Here is a 21,957-nt window from a genome sequence, read left to right on the forward strand (position 1 = left end):
CACGTTCCACACTTCAATGATCAATGAATGTCAAATTAGACCACAGTTTTCTGTGCCACCTGCTCTGCAATAATATTTCTGAGCCTTTATTAAAAATGTAAAATTGTCATTGAATTTCCAAATATGATTCTGCAGTGGCTAATTCAGCTTGTTTTATTAATAAGCAAGTTCTGATGAGTAATACTAATTTAATGAGCCTGCATGTGAAGTTAAAGTGTAAACTATTCCCACCGAAGGTGATGAGATATGACTGCGATGTGGTGGTAGGGCACTCACCTTCCCGAACGAACCCTGCGAGCACACAGTTCTTGGGAGAAACCAGTACTTCATAGAGTAGCAAATCTGATATTATTTTGCATGTCTCCTATAGCAGTGGAATGCACACACACACACACGATCAAGGGTGAAAAAACACACATGCGCACCTTAGATGCTTACATTAATTTCTGAATATACTTCTCCAGAAAGAAAAAGCTTTACTGATGATTTGTATTTTTATAGTTTATTATTTTATCCATACTAAAACACTTCATGAAATCACTTCCTGTTTTGTTGTCCATGGAATCCTTTCAATTTTGAGATGCTAAATATAAATCGAAATAATGATTATAGTCATTGGCCATGAAAGACTAAGTTACAGAGAACCCGGTGACTGGAGGTCAGAGCTGCCACGGAATTATTCTCTGCTCCAGAGACCATTAGAATATCACTGTGTACCCACTTAAGGGTAGAATGACGCTACTGAGAAACTAGCTCTCTTTTATTTCTACTAAAAGGAGAGAACAGTATGGGACCTTGGCTGCGTGAGTGTATGAGACTTCCTCTGTTCTGTACAATGAGCCAAAAACAATACATGAAATAGCCTCGCGCCTTTTGTCTTTTGTACCCAGCTCTTTCCTGTATTGCTCCTGATCAATCATACTTAAATCAACAAGAGTTGCTTGAACATTTTGACAGTTATGTTCCCCATACCCTGAAGCATTTTTAAAGGGTTACTGAGATAAAGCTATTTCAAAAAATACTCCCTCCAAATTTTTTCAGGGTGGCATCAATGAAAGTAACTTAGAGGAAAAAAACTCCACCTTGGGTTCCTGGCCTACCACTCTAAGGCCAGGCAAGCATAAACCTTCATAGCAAAAGCTAAGTTTGCTCCCAGCTGAGAATTTGGTTTCCATGGTCTTACATAAAAAGTATATGGAGACTTTAATTCACTATAAGCCCTTTCCAAAGAGGAAATACAGTTCATCATTCATAAGAGATGATGAAAATTACAGTTTTGTTGAATAGGTGAAATATATATTATATATAATATATATATATATTTATTTTAATATATTTATATAAAATATATAAAGTTACTATTCAGAGTCCTAAAACATGGATTTTTCTTACTTACCAGGAATGAACAGTAACTTGATCTCTAAACACAATAAAGCACCTGGTCATAGCAGAATCATAACAAATATTTGATACCAGAATGAATTCACTGTTCAGGTGTAAAGAGGGAATAGCTTCAGTTTTCCCCTTTCTGGCACCCCATTATTGCATCCTGGACAGAGGGGATTTTCTTGACTTTAATCTAAAGTAGAAGTGTTCACTTTTGTTAAGATGGAAATGGACAACCTCAGTAGGCAGAGGCACTGTTTTTATTTGGCTGAATTCATGTTTCTAGTGATAATTCAAGGTGTAATAGGGTTTTCTCTGCCACTCCAAAATCTGAAAATGATAAGCGTCTCACCAGAGTTTCAGGACGGTCCATTACCTATTCTGTGGAAAGGATATTCAAAATACCATGCTTCATCAATGTCTTCTTTGACTTATTAATCAATGGACAACTCCTGAGTTATCTTATCCTTGCTTCAACAAAAAAAAAAAAAGAAAAAAAAGAAAAGGAAAGAACCACAAACACAAAAAAACTGTTAACGATGAAAACGTATTATGCCAGGCCTTACTATGGCCTGACTTGGAAATTTAGTTTCAGAGCCTTTTGTGAATATACCAAGGAAAGAAGACCTAGGTGTAACTTATTCCCACAGGCCGCCAATAAATATTTGCTTAACGGAGAAAAAATTAATATATAGTGTAGGAGAGAACCTGACAGATGGTTAACATTACTGAGTGATAGCAATGCCCAAACTCATCTGTGATCAAACACTATGAAAGTATCCTCCTAAGGATAAACTTATGACAAATAAGAAGTGACCATTCAATTATGGAGATACTTTCAGTTTCAGCTCTGATAGGCAAAAGGCTTGGAAGTTGTCACTGTATCTTGTCCTTACAAGATAATGCTGTAGAAAATGGAAATCAATGACTTTTCTCAGACGTGATTAATAAAACATGTAACTATGAAAGAATTTTAAAACTGTAATTAGGTATGTGTATATATGTCTCTGAAAAATCTGGGTCAAAGAAAACTGGGGCTATCAGTATAAACTCATTTACCTCTATCTCTTCTTACCTTTATTTCCTCCCAAACTTACCAGTATCCATCCAACTTGAAGGATACAAGTGATTTTTATATACTGTGCAAGGTTTTTTTCTTATTCATATGTCCGTGTTTCCCCAATTATCTAAATTATTGTCTACATCTTCAGGATCTCCTTTATCAGTTCCTCCATTTCAACATATAAAATATAAGTCCTGCTCATTCTAAACAATTCTTTTTTGCTAATTATGTTCTCTTTTCATCCAAACTCCTTCAGAGCAGCCTATTCCCACTGTCTTCAGTAGCCGCTCTCCTCCTCCTCGCTGCCTCCTGTAGGGGTACTTGCCGCTGCCTGGGGACACTGCACTGATCCTCCAGAGCCTGTGCCTGTGGCTCCATAACACACCCCTCGCACACTCACGGCTCTGGACTTCCGCTGTCCACTCTGCCTTGAGTATCCTTGCCTTTCACCGGCTGACTCACCAGTTTCTCACGAGTCCTTTAAGACTTAGCTTAGGGACTGCCTCTTTCGATGACTTTTCTTTGCCTCACAGCTCCCCCTCTTCTTCCACAAACACTGACTCAATGACTTGAATATGCCCGTCATAGCACGTCACGTGCAGGATGAGACATCTGCTGTGCGTCTTCCCCCCTCACTCCACTGCTAAAGGGCCAACACTACATCTTGCTCATTGTTTCCCTCCTCTAATACTCAATCCATGACTAATGAACGAACTAGTACTGTAGTAGCCCTCTTAGTAACAATCAGGCAGGACCTTCTACCAGAAATCTGACACTCCAGCTTTTCTCTGATCTCATCTTTCAGTCTGACTGAACTAAAGACTTATCTGTGCATGTTTTACCAGGGAGACATCATTTAATCCAGAGATGTGTCATCACATACTCTTACATACTCTGCCGTTTAAAACTTCTGCTCAGATGGGGGAAGGAGACAGCTGTGCCTTCTGACAGCCCCACTGTTTTGCACTTCCAGTGGTCACTGGCTTCTCTCTCGGTGCCTTCGTTAAACCCTTCTTCTCTTAACAACAAGGAAACAGAATAACAAAGTACTTAAGAGCCTGGGCTCTGCCTGTCTGTGAAACTGGAACATAACCAAGGACATAGAGAATAGACTGGTGGTTGCCAAGGGGGAGGGGGTGGGAGAGGGTTGGATTGGGAGTTTAGGATTAGCAGATGCAAAGTGGTGTATATACAGGATGGATAAACAAAAAGGTCCCACGTGGGACTTCGCTGGTGGTGCAGTGGTTACGAATATGCCTGTCAATGCAGGGGACACAGGTTTGAGCCCTGGTCCAGGAAGATCCCACATGCCGCGGAGCAGCTAAGCCCGTGCGCCACAACTACTGGGCCTGCGCTCTAGAGCCCGCGAGTCACAACTACTGAAGCCTGTGTGCCACAGCTACCGAAGTCCATGCACCTAGAGCCCGTGCTCTGCAACAAGAGAAGCCACCACAGTGAGAAGCCTGCACACCGCAAAGAAGAGTAGCCCCCGCTCACCACAACTACAGAAAGCCCGCGTGTAGCAACAAAGACCCAATGCAGCCAAAAATAACATAAATAAATACATTTATTTTTAAAAAGTGGATGTATTTTAAAAAGGTCCTACTGTATAGCACAGGGAACTATATTCAATATCCTGTGATAAACCATAATGGAAAAGAATATGAAAAAGAATGTATATAAATGTATAACTGAGTCACTTTCCTGTGCAGCAGTAGTTAACGCAACACTGTAATTCTCCTATACGTCAATAAAAAAATAAAATTTAAAAACACTGCCATAAAAATCATCACATACGGGGGACTTCCCTGGTGGTCCAGTGGTTAAGACTTCGCCTTCCAATGGAGGGGGTGAGGGTTCGATCCCTGGTCGGGGAGCTAAGATCCCACATGCCTTGCGGCCAAAAAAACCAAAACATAAAAGAGAAGCAATACTGTAACAAATTCCATAAAGACTTTAAAAATAGTCGACATCAAAAAAAGTCTTAAAAAAATCACATAAATCAGAAACAAATGAAACATAATAAAGTCCATACATTAAAAAAAAAAAAAGAGCATGGGTTCTGTTCTGGTCACATCCCAGCTTCCCACTTAGTTATAGCTGTGTAATTCTGGGCAACTCACATAATGTCTCCTCAGACTCCTCATCTATAAAATAGGGATGGTAATAGTTCCCTACCTCATAGTGTTGCTGTAATCCATAAACACGGTTAAGTGCCTTGGTAAATGTTTGATGCTCTCTGGTTATTGTGAATTAAAATATGTCAATGGCTTCTGGCCATACGATTTATAATAGTTTGACAGTTAACCAAATGGTAAAACGATTCCATCTATTATTCCCATCTCTTTTTACCCCTTACCCTGTTGTGTTGTTTACGTTTTCTCCCACCACAGAGTGTTAGTTCCAGGAGAGTAAAGGCTTTATTTTGTTCACTGATGAAAGCAATAGCACCCAGAAAAGTACTGTACATATGAAGCCCTCAGTAAACACTAGCTGAATGAATGGTGCAAACTGTCACAAGGAAAAATACACCAAAACTTTCATTATAATAAAAAAAGTATAGATAAATCTTTCTCTAATGGCTTCCAGTCAAGTATTTCAAAACACCATATGCTATAATAATAACATAAGTAATTTATTAAAATTTGAAGGCAAAAACATAATTTTAAAAGATTTTAAAAGATTTAGACCTATGTTAGGCGTGATGGAATATGGACGCTTTCTGGAAATTCACAATCAGATCCAAGAGTCTCACTTTCAGAATGTTCTAGTAGACTGAGTTTACTTTTAGTTGTCTTTGATGAAACAGTCAATATTGTACTCTCTTTCTTAACAGAAATGTATTTTTTCGAAGACTCACTTCTAATTGGTTCAGTAAGCAAAGAATTATTTTGCCCAATTCCTTTGCTTTTCTGCTTTACAGGTGAGTCAGAGCAGGAATGCAGGTCCTTCCCAGGTTGTTTCTTAGCAGAGTAGTTTTTGGTATATTATGCTTTGGTCATTTTCTCTGAAGAAGACCTGCTATTTCTAGGTAATTCCTCTTCTTTTCTTTGACTTCCAGTTCCAGAAATGACTTCTGCTGAAGGAGAACATGTTCTAGCAATGAAATCTTCCAAAGACTCCTGCCGCTGCTCTGTGACTGCGACCCCCAGGTTGTCTTTGGAAGTTTCTAAGGCCTCCTGAGTAGAGACTGGGACATGAAAGGAGTCGACAGGCAAAGGAATCCCAGCATCACCTGTAATTTTCTGAAACTGGAGGGGAAGAAAAAAGACAAAACAAAAATTCAGTGATGAACAAAGCCAACCATTAAAAAGTAGAGTTCAAAACTTCAGTGTTACTCTGTGATCTTATTATTAACACAGTCAGTTGATTATTCAGAAGATTTCAGAGCCAGTTCTTTTCTAATTATATCTTGCCAAGTGATTCTCAGCTTAACCTAGCTATATCCAAGGCTATGCCCACTACATTTTCAGACTTTGGTGATTGGGGTAGTTATTACCCCTTTCCTTTCTCTCTCTAAAATGAAACCCTACTCTGTAAGAAAATTAATTTCTTTGCTATCCTCCAGGCACAAGTAAACAGTATATAGTTTGTGACCAGACTGTGTTCTCAAGCTGTCAGTTCCCAAGACCAGTCTGAGACTGGCTGAGCTGGGCGAAGGGGGCTCCAAGTGAGGCTGGAGGAAAAGCTGACAGGTTTCCCCTCCCATTCCCATGACCAGTTGAGTCACTATAATATCTTACATATCAGCTATGTCAAGATTACTTATTTTAAAAATTATATCAGTACGTGTGCCTTCATTAGTGTTCCTTCATTGTAAGCTGACTGCATACAAATTGAAACCTAGATAAAATATGAATAGAACAGACATTTATACAATTTAAAATTTGGAATATTTTCTGTAATCTTTTCTTTCTTCATTAAGGAGAGTTTGCTTTAACTCATACATTTTCTAAAGATCTTCCAGTTTTCTTATGTACAACAATACAGTATCATGAAATGGGCCCACATTTACTAATCTCAGATTTGGAGAGGACTCCAGAGTCTTCTAGCTCCCAAGCATGTGAACTATTAGAGACTGACCATCATTATTTTCTCTCTGACTTGGTCATTTCCTTTTTGCTAATCACTCTTAGAATCATTAAGTGCTGTCCTCTCCACTTACTTGGACATTTTGCGTAGGTCCTGGGGCGCTCTGCTTTGATTCTGATTTTTCCTCTTCAAGTGCCTTCTTTTCTTCTTTAGGTGGACTACTAACAGTATAATTCATCTGGGGGCGACCTAGTAAATGAAAATCTGACTGATCTATACCAGCCATTGTGGCCAACTGCCCAAGCCTGGCCCAGAGGAGGAAAGGAGAAAAGACAAAGGTTATTAGAATCACAGAAGAGCAGTTTAGATTTCCCCAGAGCTACAGTCATGAAATACTTCTAAAATCTTAAAAGCCAACATCCTACTCCAGCCTACAAGCCTCTCTCTCCCCCAAATTCTCAGCCCTTTCCAGATTCATCCTCTAGGAGACATCCCACTGTCTCACTAGCAGCTTCAATATGTACCATGCACCCTGTCCACTGCCTCTCACACCTCCATTCCCACACTTCTTTACCACCTTTCCTCCAGTTTCCAAGAATGTGTTTGTTCCTTCCTTCCCAACACCAACTCATTCACTGACAAAACACCACTCCATCAACTATCCATCTCCACTTCCCTCTTTCAGCAAAATTGCTCGCAGTTGAGAACCACTGACCTATATCTTCCCTGCAGATTAATAATAATTTTTATGTCTAAGACAAAAATAACTTTAATTCAAACTTATCAAACAAGCAAAATAAATGAAAGAGAGGAAAATTCTAATCCATTCCCGAATATTTTCAATGAAAACTGCCTTCAATTTAGTCTTTACAAAAAACTGTACGTACTAATTACTCTGTCTACAGGTTACTCTTTTATAATGGGCTCCCCACTCTACCAAAGCAGGCTCCCCTATTTGCATTTCTTTAAAAATTTAATTCCTCATTTTAAAACGTCAACTATATTACCTATAATTACACTAAATTTGGCTAAACATGGCCACGTAAGTGATGAATATTGCTCCAGTTCCTCAGCAAACTACCATTAGAGTCGCAAAGAGAAGAATGCCATGAAGAGAAATGAACTAACCCAGCATCTTTAAGGAGAACCAGGAAAGCATGGAACTTCTGAAAAGAATGCTCAGTGCTGCCCAAAACACCTTCATCATCCAGGATCATGCTTGTCAATGAGTGGGCATGAAGGGCTTCAGACAAAGAGAAAGTTGTGTTTCTTAACTGGGCATTTTCATGTTCCAGCTATACAAGAAGACTGAAAATGTCTGACATGATTTTTCTCATTGTCATCAAAAGTAGTCTTGTCTAGTTTCAAGGAACAAAACTAAAACACTCAAAATGTAATTAATCTGTAATTAACCTAACTCTCCACCAGTAAAGACAGAGACCATATCACATAATAACCAAAACCCCCAGGCACCCAACAAAGTTTCCTGTATAACGCTTAGGTGGTATATAAATAAACCAAAGTTATCGTTTTATTAATGATCTTTCACAAAAGATCACATTTCTAACTGGTTCAATTCATAATGGAGCCTCATTCCACATTAGAAAATTACCCGCTTTAAGTTCCCCTTAAATTAGAAAGTGAATTATAGAATCTGATTTGAACAAAACATATTACAACTCTGCTGAATGTTAACAATTAACTTTAGTGAGCAAAATATCTAATGCTTACGTTTAAAAGTCCTAAATCGGGCTTCCCTGGTGGCGCAGTGGTTGAGAGTCCACCTGCCGATGGAGGGGACACGGGTTTGTGACCCGGTCCGGGAGGATCCCACATGTCGCGGAGTGGCTGGGCCCGTGAGCCATGGCCGCAGGGCCTGCGCGTCCGGAGCCTGGGCTCTGCAACGGGAGAGGCCACAACAGTGAGAGGCCCGCGTACCAAAAAAAAAAAAAAAAAAAAAAATTCCTAAATCATACCCAACCCAATTTATTAAATGTACGATCACCAATATTTTCTTTCTTCCTTCAAAATATTCACTCGTGTGCATTCTTTCCCTTCCGCTCATCACCTATGCACTTAAAACCCCCTATAAGCTCAACTCCAGTATCTCTCAGAAAGGCTGTTATGTTCATGATGCCCCTTTTGCCTTATATAAGCAGGTGCTCACCATTTATTGAATGAGTGTCCGCCAATCCAGTGGATGCACTTTGAAAAATTCCTCCCTACGCTCAATCTCTGATAAAGTATATTTAGATAGAACTTTTTAGATTATGCCCTGCTTTCATGCACATTACCTAAGGTAATTCTTAGAGTATATATTTTTATCTTTCATCGCATTCTTAGAAGTTTTCTAATATCTTAAATTTATTTAAATGATTCACTTTCCTAATTCATTGCCAGGAGAGTCTCATCATGACTTTTATGCTACTGTATATACAGTATATGCACAAAAAGTGCTTTCTTGAATCAAAGAATTATGAGCAGAAAATAAGCTAATGTCATAAGAAAGCGCACACACAGACACACACACACACAAAATGAGATTTTCACATTTTGAAAAACATGCTTTCTGGAATATAGATCATATGATCACTAAATACCAGCAAATGCAAAAGTCCACATGATACAACCAATTTGCAACATATTACAGTTTTAAAGTTTACAAACTATGTGTATATGGCTTAAAATCAAATCGAAATAACACCAAAAACACTCTCAAAAGTGTAAGAAATTGTTTACTTCATTGACTCATTTATCAGCCTTCAGTCTTATTACTCTTTCCTCCTTTAACTGCTTTAGGCACTCCTCCAGTTTTTCCTGAACAAACAGAGTAAATGTTATAACTAATTCGTAGTATAATATCCAAAAGCCTTTCCAGCTATAGGACTCATCAGGACTTAGGGGCAGAGCCAGAAGTGAACTCAGATTTTAGTCTGCTGCTGGTAATATCATACCATGCTAGTGAAATGAATGATCAAAATCTATCAAATTAGCATAGTAAAGATTTATTTAAATTCCACTTTTTCCAACATAAATTTGTGGTAGCCCACCATAAAAGGCATATGCGTATAACATAGCAAGTCAGAAATAAATAGTTAAGACCAAGAAAGAAAAGTTCTATTTTTATTTGTGGGTCTCTTTATAGTAGGAAGTCCTATTAATGAACATGTTTAACATACCTGAATTGCATAATTGCCGATTCAAAAGCATTATTTTAAAAAGTAATCACTTTTTTTTTTTTTTTTTTTTTCGGTACGCGGGCCTCTCACTGTTGTGGCCTTTCCCATTGTGGAGCACGGCTCCGGACGCACAGGCTCAGCAGCCATGGCTCACGGGCCCAGCCACTCCACGGCATGTGGGATCTTCCCCGGACGGGGGCACGAACCCGTGTCCCCTGCATCGGCAGGCAGGTGGACTCTCAACCACTGCGCCACCAGGGAAGCCCCAAGAGTAATCACTTTTAAAGCAATTTACAGTCAAGCACTGTTCCTGGAGTTCCCTGGGCATTAAATAATCTAATCATCAAAACCCTAAGAGGGGGCTTCCCTGATGGCACAGTGGTTAAGAATCTGCCTGCCAGTGCAGGGGACACGGGTTCGAGCCCTGGTCCAGAGAGATCCCATGTGCCTCAGAACAACTAAGCCCGTGTGCCACGACTACTGAGCCTACGCTCTAGAGCCCCCGAGTCACAACTACTGAGCCCGCGTGCCACAACTACTAAAGCCTGCGCGCCTAGAGCCCGTGCTCTGCAAAAAGAGAAACCACCGCAATGAGAAGCCCGCACACCACTACGAAGAGTAGCGCCCGCTCGACGCAAGTAGAGAAAGCCCGTGAGCAGTATCCAACACCCAGCTCCGCCAAAAATAGATAAATAAAATAAATTTATTAAAATAAAAACCCTACGAGGAAAGAACGATCACTAACTCCATGTTATTTTACAGATGAGGGAAACAGAGGCAGAGAAGTAGAGTAAGTAGAGCAGCACAGCCAAGGTCACACCACTAAGTAGCAGAGCCACACTGTGGACTCAGGAAGCTGGCTGCCATTCCTGCTCACGGAGGTGGTAGTCTTCCCTTCACCAAGGTCACTGAAATAAAATGAACACTGATAAACTGTCTTAGGAGTTTTAGGAACTAAGACACTTCGGTCCTTGAAATGGGGACACGGCTTGCAATAGGCAGACTTCTAACAGAGCCCCTAAGACTCCTACTTACTGAAGTACACAAACCTTCCACTTATCCAATCAAACTCTAAATCTCGGTGCTGCAGTGAAGGGATTTTGCAGACGGAATTAAGGTGCACAATCAGTTGATTTTTGTAAGACAGGGAGATTATTCTAGGTGGATGGGACCTACTCAGGCACCCCATGAAAAGGACCTGAACGCTTCCTGAATTGAAGTACAAAAGGGACAAAAGGGAGACTCTCCATTGCTGGCTCTGAAGAAGTCCAATGCTGTGCCAGGGAAGGCAAGCAAGAGGCCTCTAGGAGCTGAGACTGCCCCCCGACTGACAGCCAGCAAGGAAATGGGGACCTCTGTCCTGCAACTGCAGAATCTGAATTACGCCAACAAGCCGAAGAAGCCTGTAGGCATTCTTCCCCAGAGCCTCTGGATGCTAACACAGCCAGACTGACATCTTGATTTCAGCTCTGTGATCCACACAAACTATGGTGAACATCCAACTTTTGGGGCTCAATGTCTTACACTTAAATTTCACGTGCTCTAACAGGAGGGAGCTCACACGTTCCCGTGTGTATCTGAGCAGGAAACCTAGTCACGCTGTGCCTGGACTTCTGACCTACAGAACTGTGAGCTAGTCAAATAGGTATTGTTTTCAGTCAGTAAGAGTGTAGTAAAAGAATCAATATCCTACTCAACCTCCAGGTTCGTGAACAAAATAAATGATTGTCATTGTTTTAGGCCACTGTTTCGGGGTGGTTTCTTATGCAACGATAAACAATCAGAATTCCTATACTTATGAAAGCAGTACGGTATATTTATACCTTTTAACTGCTTTGAACAATCACTTAAAGAATCAGGAACTCTAGGGTTTCCCTGGTGGCGCAGTGGTTGAGAGTCCGCCTGCCGATGCAGGGGACACGGGTTCATGCCCCGGTCCGGGAAGATCCCACATGCCGCAGAGCGGCTGGGCCCATGAGCCATGGCTGCTAAGCCTGCGCGTCCGGAGCCTGTGCTCCACAACAGTGAGAGGCCCGCGTTCCGAACAAAAAAAAAAAAAAAAGAATGAGGAACTCTATTATATGTCATCATTGGGAGAGGAACTGGTATCACTTTCTGGCGAGTAGCTCTTGGTACCTAACAACGATCCTATATCAGGAGTTTACCCTAAGGAAATCAAAGATGTGGGCAAATATTTATCTACCAACCTGATGTCATAAGATTGTTTATAACCAAACCCTAGAAGAAAGCTAAGAGCCTCCAAATTGGGACCGGTTTAAATAAAAACAGCTCACCATCCGAAGGAATGCGCTGTGAAGCCACTAAGAAAAGAATGACAAGAGGACTCAACCACAGTTAATGAATGGGCTTCAGGAGTGCTACATTCAAAATATATCTGTGCATTTTTCCTGGGAGATGATGCATAAGCTTAATCAAATTCTCTGATGTAGAAGAGTATTTAGTGACATGGCAAAATATTTCTGATACTTTTTTAAGACAAAAGAGCAGATTAGGTGTGTGTACATGCAGAGGTGGCTTTTATTTCCTTCAAGAAGTTGTTCATTGTTTTCAAACATTTGCTCAATGAACATATATTTTTATATTCAGAACATGTTTAAAAAATTGAGAGTCTAAGAACTTCAAGTTCTTTAATGTTTCATTACTAAAGCCAGTCAAGTTTTCAATGGGGAAAAAGGGAAAAAATTGAAAAATTCCTCTACTTTTACTATAATGGTTTCATCAATCTTCTAAAACTGATTTCAAAGAAATTCTAAACAAATAAGCAAACAAACAAAACACCCTCACCAGTCAGAGGAAAGTAGACTAAAATTCCTGACTGGTTCTAAATAGCACATCAAAGTGCAATTACATGCAACAGTTTCTCCCTCTAATGGAGGGAATTAGAACAGAGTGTTAAATTTTTGTGAAAAAGTGTACCCTCCTCCTACAAAGTATTCAGAATTCATGTCCCTTACATGGAAATATGGAACCAAAAAAGTTAGAAAGTAAAATTGCTTGATATTCTATTACTTAAACAAGACTAATGATAAGGCTTTGGAATAATTTTCCTTCCTGTCATCTGCTCTCCTTCCTCCCTTCTGTACACTGGCTAGGGTGATTTTTCTGGGACAAAGTTCCCATCATATTGGATATCAAATTGTTTGTTCAACTTTTCTCCATTTAACATTGAAATCAATCATTTCTCATATAATCAGGGGATTCATAACCTTGATTTTTTGTGTGTGGGCTACAAAATATTCCACTGAGTGGGTTTACTGGTTAACCATTTCACACATTTAAATTCTTTCCAACTTTTCAATATTATCAGACAAAATAACCGTTTTTATGCATGAAGGCTTTTTTCCCATATTGAGAATAAGGTTCTTACAATAAATCCATAAAAATGAATTTGAGATCAAAGCAAATGAACATTTTTAAGGCTCTGAGGTACCTATCTCCAAACTTCTTTCCAAAAGATTTCTGAGATTTTACACTGCCATCAGCGACGTATCACTTGCTATATAACCTCTACTGTAACTGTTGGCTTACTTCCTCACTGAGAGTGCAAGTTATTTGAAGATAGGGGGTGTATTTTATTAAGTGTTTATCCCCAGCAACTGTGCCTAGCAAAACGTAGACGGTCAATAAATAATTGCTTAATAAGGAAAATCCCTGCCAATACAAGATGTACGTGTGTGAAAGACAGACTCTGTGTTTTTCTCTAACTGGATAGATGAAAACTTGTCATCTTCTTTAATGTGCAATTTTTTTGCTTATAATTAGTCATTAAATTTCTCCTTTAGATTATATTGTAAAAATTCAGATTCTCTGAGGCAAATGGGCCTGGCACTACCCACTAGGTATATAACCTTGGACAAGTTCTATAACACTAGGCCTCAACTTCCTCATCTATAAAATGGAGATGAGATCCCATATCACAGAGCTCTTGTGAGGATTACATGAGTTAGAACACATATAAAATTAGAAGAGTGCTTGGTACATAGAACATGTGCAATTAATGCTGAATGAATGAACATGCGAATGCAAACAGTAGTGAAGGGCTTAAAATGAAATGGTCTCATCCCACTCCCACATCCAGCACTCAAGAAGCGACTGATTCTTTATGCAGGTTTTTAATTGTAAAATATGATATGTGTACTGAGAAGTGCACAGAACAAAACTGTCAATGTGACAAATAAAAAGAGAATACTTACATAACCACTACCTGAATCTGAAAGTATTAATACTTGTCAGCATCGCAAAACCCCCCCCATATCCTTTTCTTATCACAAGCTCCTTCCCTCTTCCCGGTTAAACACCAACCTCACTTCTTGACAATCATTTCCTTTAACCTGCATGCATCCCTAACAAAAGAGTTTAGTCGTGTCAACATCTAACTTTATGTAGAGGATCATAGTATATGAAGTCTTTTCTATCTTATTTCTTTCTCTCAACGTTGGTTTAAAAAATTCATCCACATTGCTGCCTGTAGCTCTAGTTCATTCAATTTTATTGCTGGATAGTTTTCCCACTGTACGAATACACATCATTTATTTAATTTTTGACTCTTAATGGACATCTGGTTTGTTTTCAGTTTGTGCTAATGCAAATCATGGACAGGAATCCTGCTGCACCCGTTATTCTGGTGCATTTACACAGGGCGGGGGTGAGGGCTGCTGGCTCACAGGCTATTTATATACCTTCAGTTGATGGAGAGGGCTAAATGCTTTCCAAAGTAGTTGTGTCGATTTATACTCCAGTATAAACAGGGTAGAAGATTCCCATAGTACTTCAGGTCTACAATACCTGATACTACCAGACTTTTTATTTATGTATTTGTCAATCTGATTGACATGTAGTTTCCTTGGTTTTGACTCACTTTTCACTTATTACTTAATGAAGTCGTACACTTTTCTGTGTTTACTGGCTGTATGGATTTCCTTTTTTATGAGGTTTACGTCAAATATTGTTATCTTTTATTATTTTATTATTATTATTTACTTTTGGCTGTATTGGGTCTTCGTTGCTGGGTGCAGGTTTTCTCTAGTTGCGGCGAGCGGTGGCTACTCTTCATTGCGGTGGCTTCACTTGTTATGAAGCACAGGATCTAGGCGTGCAGGCTTCAGCAGTTGTGGCACGTGGGCTCAGTAGTTGTGGTTCACAGGCTCTAGAGCGCAGGCTCTGTAGTTGTGGCAAACGGGCTTCGCTGCTCCGTGGCATGTGGGATCTTCCCGGACCAGGGCTCAAACCCGTGTCCCCTGCCTTGAGAGGCAGATTCTTAACCACTGTGCCACCAGGGAGGTCCAACTATTGTGATTTTGAATTCTTCTCCATTTCCAAGTAATACTCTTGCATGACTATTTTCTCACTAAATTGGATGCATTATCTGTTCACTTTCTAACTTACTAATAAGTAAGGGTTTAGTTCCTCTACACTCTTTCCTATGTCCACACTGCTCAGTAAAGTTATGTCCTCATGAGTTATTCCACTGCTCATGATCTCTTTGACTTGGAGTGATATACTTAAAAACCTACATTGTTGATCAACTAGAAACTCTCTCGACGTCACGCTTTGTAAAATGAGGACATTCATACCATCTTCCCTTTTTTCTACCTCCTGTCTACCTTCCAAACCTAGCTTTTACGTTGTCAAAGTTGAAATTTATATTCTGTTCTATGTGCAGTTAAGTCTTCTGTTATTTGAGAGTCAGTACGGAGTAAGGTTTAAGAGAACAGGCAGAGAGCCTAAACTCAAAGCCTCGATCCAACCTTAAATTAGGTACAGCCTGGGCAAGTTCCTTCCCTGCCTTAGCTTCCTGTTCTCAGAAGTGGGAATGATATTAGCACCAACCTCATAAGGCTATTCAGAGGATTAAATGAGTTAATATATGCAAAAGCACTTAGAGCCTAATATATACTAAGTACATACTAGTACACAATACATTTCAGTACATACCAAGTTAATACCAATATATACTAAGGGTAGTTTACTTTAGTTATTTGTGATTACATGCAAGTTGACAATAAAAGCTGCAAGCCAAGACAGTATTGCCATTATTACAATGAAATTAATATTGCCCACTGCAGATGTACTGTGTCTCTGTGTATAGACTACACCTCGTTCCATACTGTGCCAGTGTCACTGCCCTTGTGCAGGGTGACCAGATAACCCAAGCCACCTTAGGGTGTTCCAGTTTATACCTGTTGTTCTGATTTTACAGCATCAGAGCGCCTCCTTACACTATTGAAGTGTAAGGAGTTTGGACAAGTTCTGGTTTGGACAACAAATTAGATAGGTGGTCATTACCCCTGTGTGTCACTGAAAAGGGGGACATCTATAGTGTCAAGTTTAAGTGGATTCTTCCCTTCCTCACCAATAGTAGGTTAAAAATCAACCATAGTTTAGTTTGCTTCAGGTTTATGTCCGTATAGCCCTTTCTCCTCTGGAGTTCAAGTTCCTTCTCCTCTTCCTCTCCCTCCTCCCTTCCAACAGTGCCTAATACCTAGTAAGTACAATATGCCTCAAGGTGTTTCTAAGCTCTCAACCACACAGTCAATAGAAGCCTCGCCACTCTAGACTAGCTGCAATCTGCACTGAATCCCCTATTACCTTCCTTCTTGGTTTATTGCCTCATTTTGCTGGATTATTTCTATAAATAGCTTAAGGTGTGTAGCACAGGAGGTCAATTTTTCAAATTTCTTTGTGTACAAAATGTCTTCTTCAGCCTCCACTATGACTCATAGTTTGGCTCGATACAAACCCCTAGGGTGAAAATTATGTGCCTGAAAAACTTTGGAGGTATCTTTCTAATGCCTTCCAGGATCCATGGTGCTCATGACAAGTATGATAAAGTCAGATTTTACCTTTTTTTTTAGGTGACCGGTATTTTTCTCTCTGGAATGGATGTATCCTCTCAGTATTTTATTCTATTTTAATTTATTTCTTCAGTATTTTAAAGTTTCACAATGAAGGGTGCCTAGGTATGAGTCTATTCTTGCTCGTCTTGCATAACTATTTTCAATCTGAGGCCTGATGTCTACTTTCAGCTGTGGGGAATTTTGTTGCCCTTTGACAGCTTCCCTCCATTTTTTTTCTGGGTCTGGAGTTTCTAATCGTAACATGTGGGATCTCCCAGATGCAGCCTCTCTAACATATTTCTATCACATTTTCCATTGTGTCTTTCTTTTTTATATACTGAGAAATTTTTTAAATTCCTACTGAATTTATTTCAGCAACCATATTTTCATTTCCAGGAAAACTCTCTTGCTTTCTGACCATTCTCCTTTTCATTAACACCCTAGTCTTATTTTATAGTTGCTAGCTCTTTTTAAACCTCTCTCAGGATACTAATTAGGGTTTTTTCTTAAATTATTTTGTTCCCTAAATTGTCCCTGGTCCTACTAGGATATGTTTTCACTCTTTTTCCCCCTCTCTCATGTTGTAAGCTTTACTCAACTATCAGGCAAATGACAGTTATTTTCTATTTAAGAATGAGTGCAGAAAGCTCCCTGAAGTCAACGATTGATTGGCTTCTTATGCAGGAAGAAGCGGGGAGTAACTGTAACAGGATCCCCCCCAAACACAATTTTCTAGGGTGTAAAAACTCACACTAGCTGCCCCAGTTCTCGCCAGTTTCACTGTTTTCAAAATGAAATCATCTCATTTCAGGAGCGTGAGGGTGGGGCTGGGAGTCCACTCCTCCAAACACAACCCTTCAATGAGCTCCCCTATCTCAGTCACACTTTTAACTAACTCCACCCTCTCTCCTACATGCGCACCTGAGCATGGGGCTACTTTTTCAGGTGGGGTCAGAATCCTCCTCAGTTGCAGGTGGTCCCTGTGCATATTTTAGGTGATGCTTTTCCTCTGTTCTACTGCTTCAGTTTCACACTCTTCCACCTGTCTTCTGTCTTTCAAAACTATGTTGAAATCTCTTGATTCTTGTGGGCATATATACTTAAACACTTTGATACCATCATTGTAGTGTCTTGTCAAAACAGAGAAGAGCTAAAAGGGTTCTCAGTGCCTTCTGAATCTGCTATTCTGTCGTCCCAGTGTTTAAACTTCTTGGACTTCCCCAGTGTCTATTACTGCTTTTAGAAGTACAATCTCGTGGTCTGTTCGTGAAGGAAATGAATACACCACATCTAAAATAACAAGGAATGCGGGTTAGATGCTCTAGGGTCTTGTCATACTCTGCCATTTCCTAAGAAACCACTTACGTTCTACAAATTGTAGGTGCTCATTTATAAAACGAAAGGGGGTAACTCTACATGAACTATAGATTTCTCCTACTCTAACATATCATAATTTTCTAAGTTCTTTTCTTAAAATTTCTCTATATTATCATTAATTTTAATTAAAAAAAAAAATCTAACTTTCTCTTTTGAAAATCAAAGAGTAATTCCCGTAGTCCTACAATAATGGGATAATTAGTTCTGAAACCTGTCAAGTTTCATGTTTCATATGAAGAGAAAATCATATTAAATAATTTTAAAAAATTAAACATGGACTTTGTAGCACAAAGACAAGGTCCCCCCCAAATGGTGCTCCTTTATTTACTAGAAATGTTCAGCTCTGCATTAAAGTTGAAATAAAATAAATATATTAATTTTGAGGTGCAAAAATTTCTTATACAAATCAATTTTTCTTTTCTGTCCATACAAACAAAAGTATGGAATGACATTAGAGGTCAGGTTTATTTGGTAATAGAATGTAGCTTCTTGATATATATATATATTTTTTGTTTGTTTGTTTTTGTTTTTTTGCGTTATGCGGGCCTCTCACTGTTGTGGCCTCTCCCGTTGCGGAGCACAGGCTCCGGACGCGCAGGCTCAGCGGCCATGGCTCACTGGCCCAGCCGCTCCGCAGCATGCGGGATCTTCCCAGACCGGGGCACGAACCCGTGTCCCCTGCATCGGCAGGCGGACTCTCAACCACTGCGCCACCAGGGAAGCCCGCTTCTTGATATTTTTGATTTTAGGAAAGGAGAATATCAACATCAAAACTTTTTTCAACTTTACTTTTATTTAAAATGAGGCCATATTTTCCTCTTATAAAAAGAGAGTTCAACTAGAACTGTCAACTTTCTCATCTGTAAAACAAGAGCACTCAATCAGCTGACTGTATTCATTCAGAACTCAATTTCCTTATCTTATGATCACTAAGGTTCTCCCTAAATCTAATATACTAAGGTTCTAAGGAAAGGAAAATATATTACTAACGACATGTTTTGATTTTAGTTTCTTAAGAGTTCAAATGTCCACCATTCACCTTGGTCTAAGCTTAAGGAACCATTCAAGGGGATACAATGCAGATGGCATGAGAAAACAGAACCCTCACACAAGCTGTGCCATGTTGCAATCAGCCTTCCATTTGAAAAATAATCTTCTCTATAGCTTTAAAGTGATAACTTTGTACCTGCAATGCTTCTTGTTTCAAACTGATTTTCTCTGGCTCTTCCTGAACACGTTCTGAGGAATCATCGACCTCTTTGATTTCTGAGGAGGAAGGACTCTCTACTGTCACAGTCACAGGAAATTCTGATGGACCTGAGTGTCACAAGAAGAAGATAGGAAACCACAGAGTTGTTAAACTAAAGTGCAAAGAAAGAAGACAAGATTGTATAAAAGACAACACAAGCCAGATACCAAATATCCAAATATTAGAGGACATTTAACAAAAGTGATCTGAGGTATCATTATTTATAAATGTCTCTCACTGCTCCTTAGTGTAAAACAGGCAATGACTAAGTAAAAGTACAGTAACTTATTTTTGCTATGTTACTGGACAGACCTCTGTTGTACGTGGTTAGGATTAGTAATGGGAATTGCCCGTATTATTTTATTAACTTTCTTTCACAGAAGCCAAGTGAAGATCCAAGGTAAACATTTTTTCCTCAGATCAACTTTACACTGCAAATGAAAAATTTCTTCTTCACCATCAGACAAAAACAGTCTGGAAGAAAATGTAGTTTTTCAGAGGAAAATACATCAGTAAAGGGACTGATGAATAATCAGGAAGTCAACATATCTAAGCTGTGAATAACAGACATTAGAATTTTAAAAAATAAATCACATACACATACAGAACTAAAACTGACCCATCAAAAATTTCATCTTCTCACCACCCTTAAGCCAAAACTAGGGCAACAATTCTCCCAGCAAGCTTCACTGCCACTGCAGTGTTGTTCAATAGGACATTTCCAAACATTTAAAAACTGACCTGGCCACAACCCCATAAAAGTCTACAGATCATAAAGAAGTGTGCCGGGATTATATAACCACGCAGAAGACAAGTCACTAGGACATCATTTTGACAACAAGCAGCAAACCCTGCAGCCTAGGAAAACCCTAACAGGAGAACGAGGTGCACACCCCTCTCTCCGGGAACGCAAGGCCAGGACTGACACCCAAGATGCTCTTCTCTCAACCTCAGCAGTGGTGCCTTTCACAGAGCAACTATGCAGTCTCCCAAGACCACTGGGAAGGAGAATCTGATACTGACAGTATTCGCTTGCCACGAGGCCATAAGCGAGGGAATGTGTGTGGCCTTGGTGAGAGAGCAGAGGTTTGGGAGATGTTGCTTTATATTGGCTTTCAGATCGGGAATTTGTACATATAGCCCGCAAACAACGTTTCTTGAAAACATGTGAACATTCTTGAGTATGACAGCTCCATGTGAGGGGTCAGAAATGGCAGTCAAGTTCGTTTCACTGTGTAACAGCTGATTTGCAGACTGGAAAACAGGCTTCCTGGTTTACAGACATAGCCACAAGGCTGCCCATTGTGTGCCAAATCCACACAACTACACAGTTGCATTGGGAGAGCGACCAAACATGTTTTACATGGATTTATTTCAGAGAGGGAAATGCTTCTTGTAAGGCTCTGTCAGTTTAAAAAGCAAGAAGAATGACCATCCACCTTTCCCAATTCAATCCCTGTATATCATAAATATGATAGCTACACACCAGCAACTGATTACATATGAGCTTTGATGAATGGAAAGCCCCTAAAAAGATATCAACAAAACGAAGTTAGATCTTCATGTAAATACATCACCAGTTAAACCCAGTTAATACAACTATTTAGTAGTATGAACAGTATCCATACAGAATTGTGTATAAAAATCAATAAGCTCAAAACAAGGACCTGGAGGGCTCTGCTACGGAGAAAACAGAACAGAATTCAGCCTACTGGCTTGGTAATAACTCTCTGAACTGCTGAGAGGCCCCTTCAGCTCCTATGTTCAGGACGGTTGAGATTTCAGTCTCACTTCTTTAAATGGTGATATTAATCATTCTCTCATTTACCACCCTGTGTGACGAGGATGGACCTGCGATTACGTGTCTCAGGAAGAAGATAGGAAACCACAGAGCTGTGAAACTCAAGTGCAAACACTGGGGATTCAACACTATAGTTTATGCAACAGCAATTCACATTACCATTTGCAAAAAAGTAGTCGGTTGTCCAGTGGGGATTATAAACATCCATTTAACATGAGCAACTGAACAGATATTTTACACAGTAACTACTTTAAGCACTATTTAAAATCAATTCTCTTTGTTTTCTTAAGCAATTGTTAATCCCCAATTTCGTGACTACTACCAAGTAAGTCATCTGAAGATCATCTAGAGCCATCTATTTCACTTAGCAAGCCTAAAGCTATATTCAACCATTTTATTTACTGTTCTGTGACAAAAAATTACCATGAACAGCTATCCCCTGGATAAGAAATCAGGTAATGCTAGTTTGACTCACTAAATCTGATTTATTGAGTTAATAAGCCAGTTGATTTAGAATAGGTCTAAGGCATATTTTTCATCCATTCTGCATTAAACTATTTCCCATGCCTAAAATGTCTTTTTTCCCATTCGTACGTATCCAAATTCCTACTTCTGTGCTGTAGGGCTTCGCTCAACTACACCTGCCTTTAATGAAACTTTTCTCACATGCACAATTGGTGATAATTTTCGTCTCCTCAAGACTCCCACGGGGTTACCTCTGTTGTGACACTCGAGAAACAACTTGAAACTCCCAATTACTTTTTGTTTTTCTTCCTTAGAGGGCTCATTAGGCAGAAGCCATGTGTGAGTTACCTTTTTTCCTCTACACAAAGCACCAGAGACCACCCACATAATAGAAGTTCCAAAATAAAGAACTCTAAATGACTGAAAAAGACAAGGAATGCAAACAGGTTACCTGTTGCTTCTTGCACTTTCTGCAGTACACAATGGCCGGAAACCAGACACTCCAGGTGGTAGCGGTTCAGGAGGGTAACATTCTTTACCAGCAGAGT

General features: G+C 39.6%; 1 protein-coding gene and 1 pseudogene across 2 annotated transcripts in view; both read right to left on the reverse strand.

Annotated features, from left to right (window-relative positions):
• Positions 1 to 21,957, reverse strand: part of LOC309799867 (U3 small nucleolar RNA-associated protein 25 homolog) — a 351,890-nt gene that overhangs the window by 284,183 nt on the left and 45,750 nt on the right. The window lies entirely within an intron of this gene.
• LOC309799871 (centrosomal protein of 78 kDa-like) lies at positions 5,107 to 21,753 on the reverse strand (annotated as a pseudogene). The gene is made up of 6 exons (XR_014296156.1): positions 21,653 to 21,753; positions 19,081 to 19,211; positions 8,213 to 8,379; positions 7,610 to 7,724; positions 6,615 to 6,786; positions 5,107 to 5,700 (listed from the first exon to the last, which is right to left on the reverse strand). The product of XR_014296156.1 is annotated as a centrosomal protein of 78 kDa-like (transcript).

Source organism: Mesoplodon mirus (assembly GCF_964341445.2).
Source record: "Mesoplodon mirus genome assembly, chromosome: 3".
Lineage (NCBI taxonomy): Eukaryota > Metazoa > Chordata > Mammalia > Artiodactyla > Ziphiidae > Mesoplodon > Mesoplodon mirus.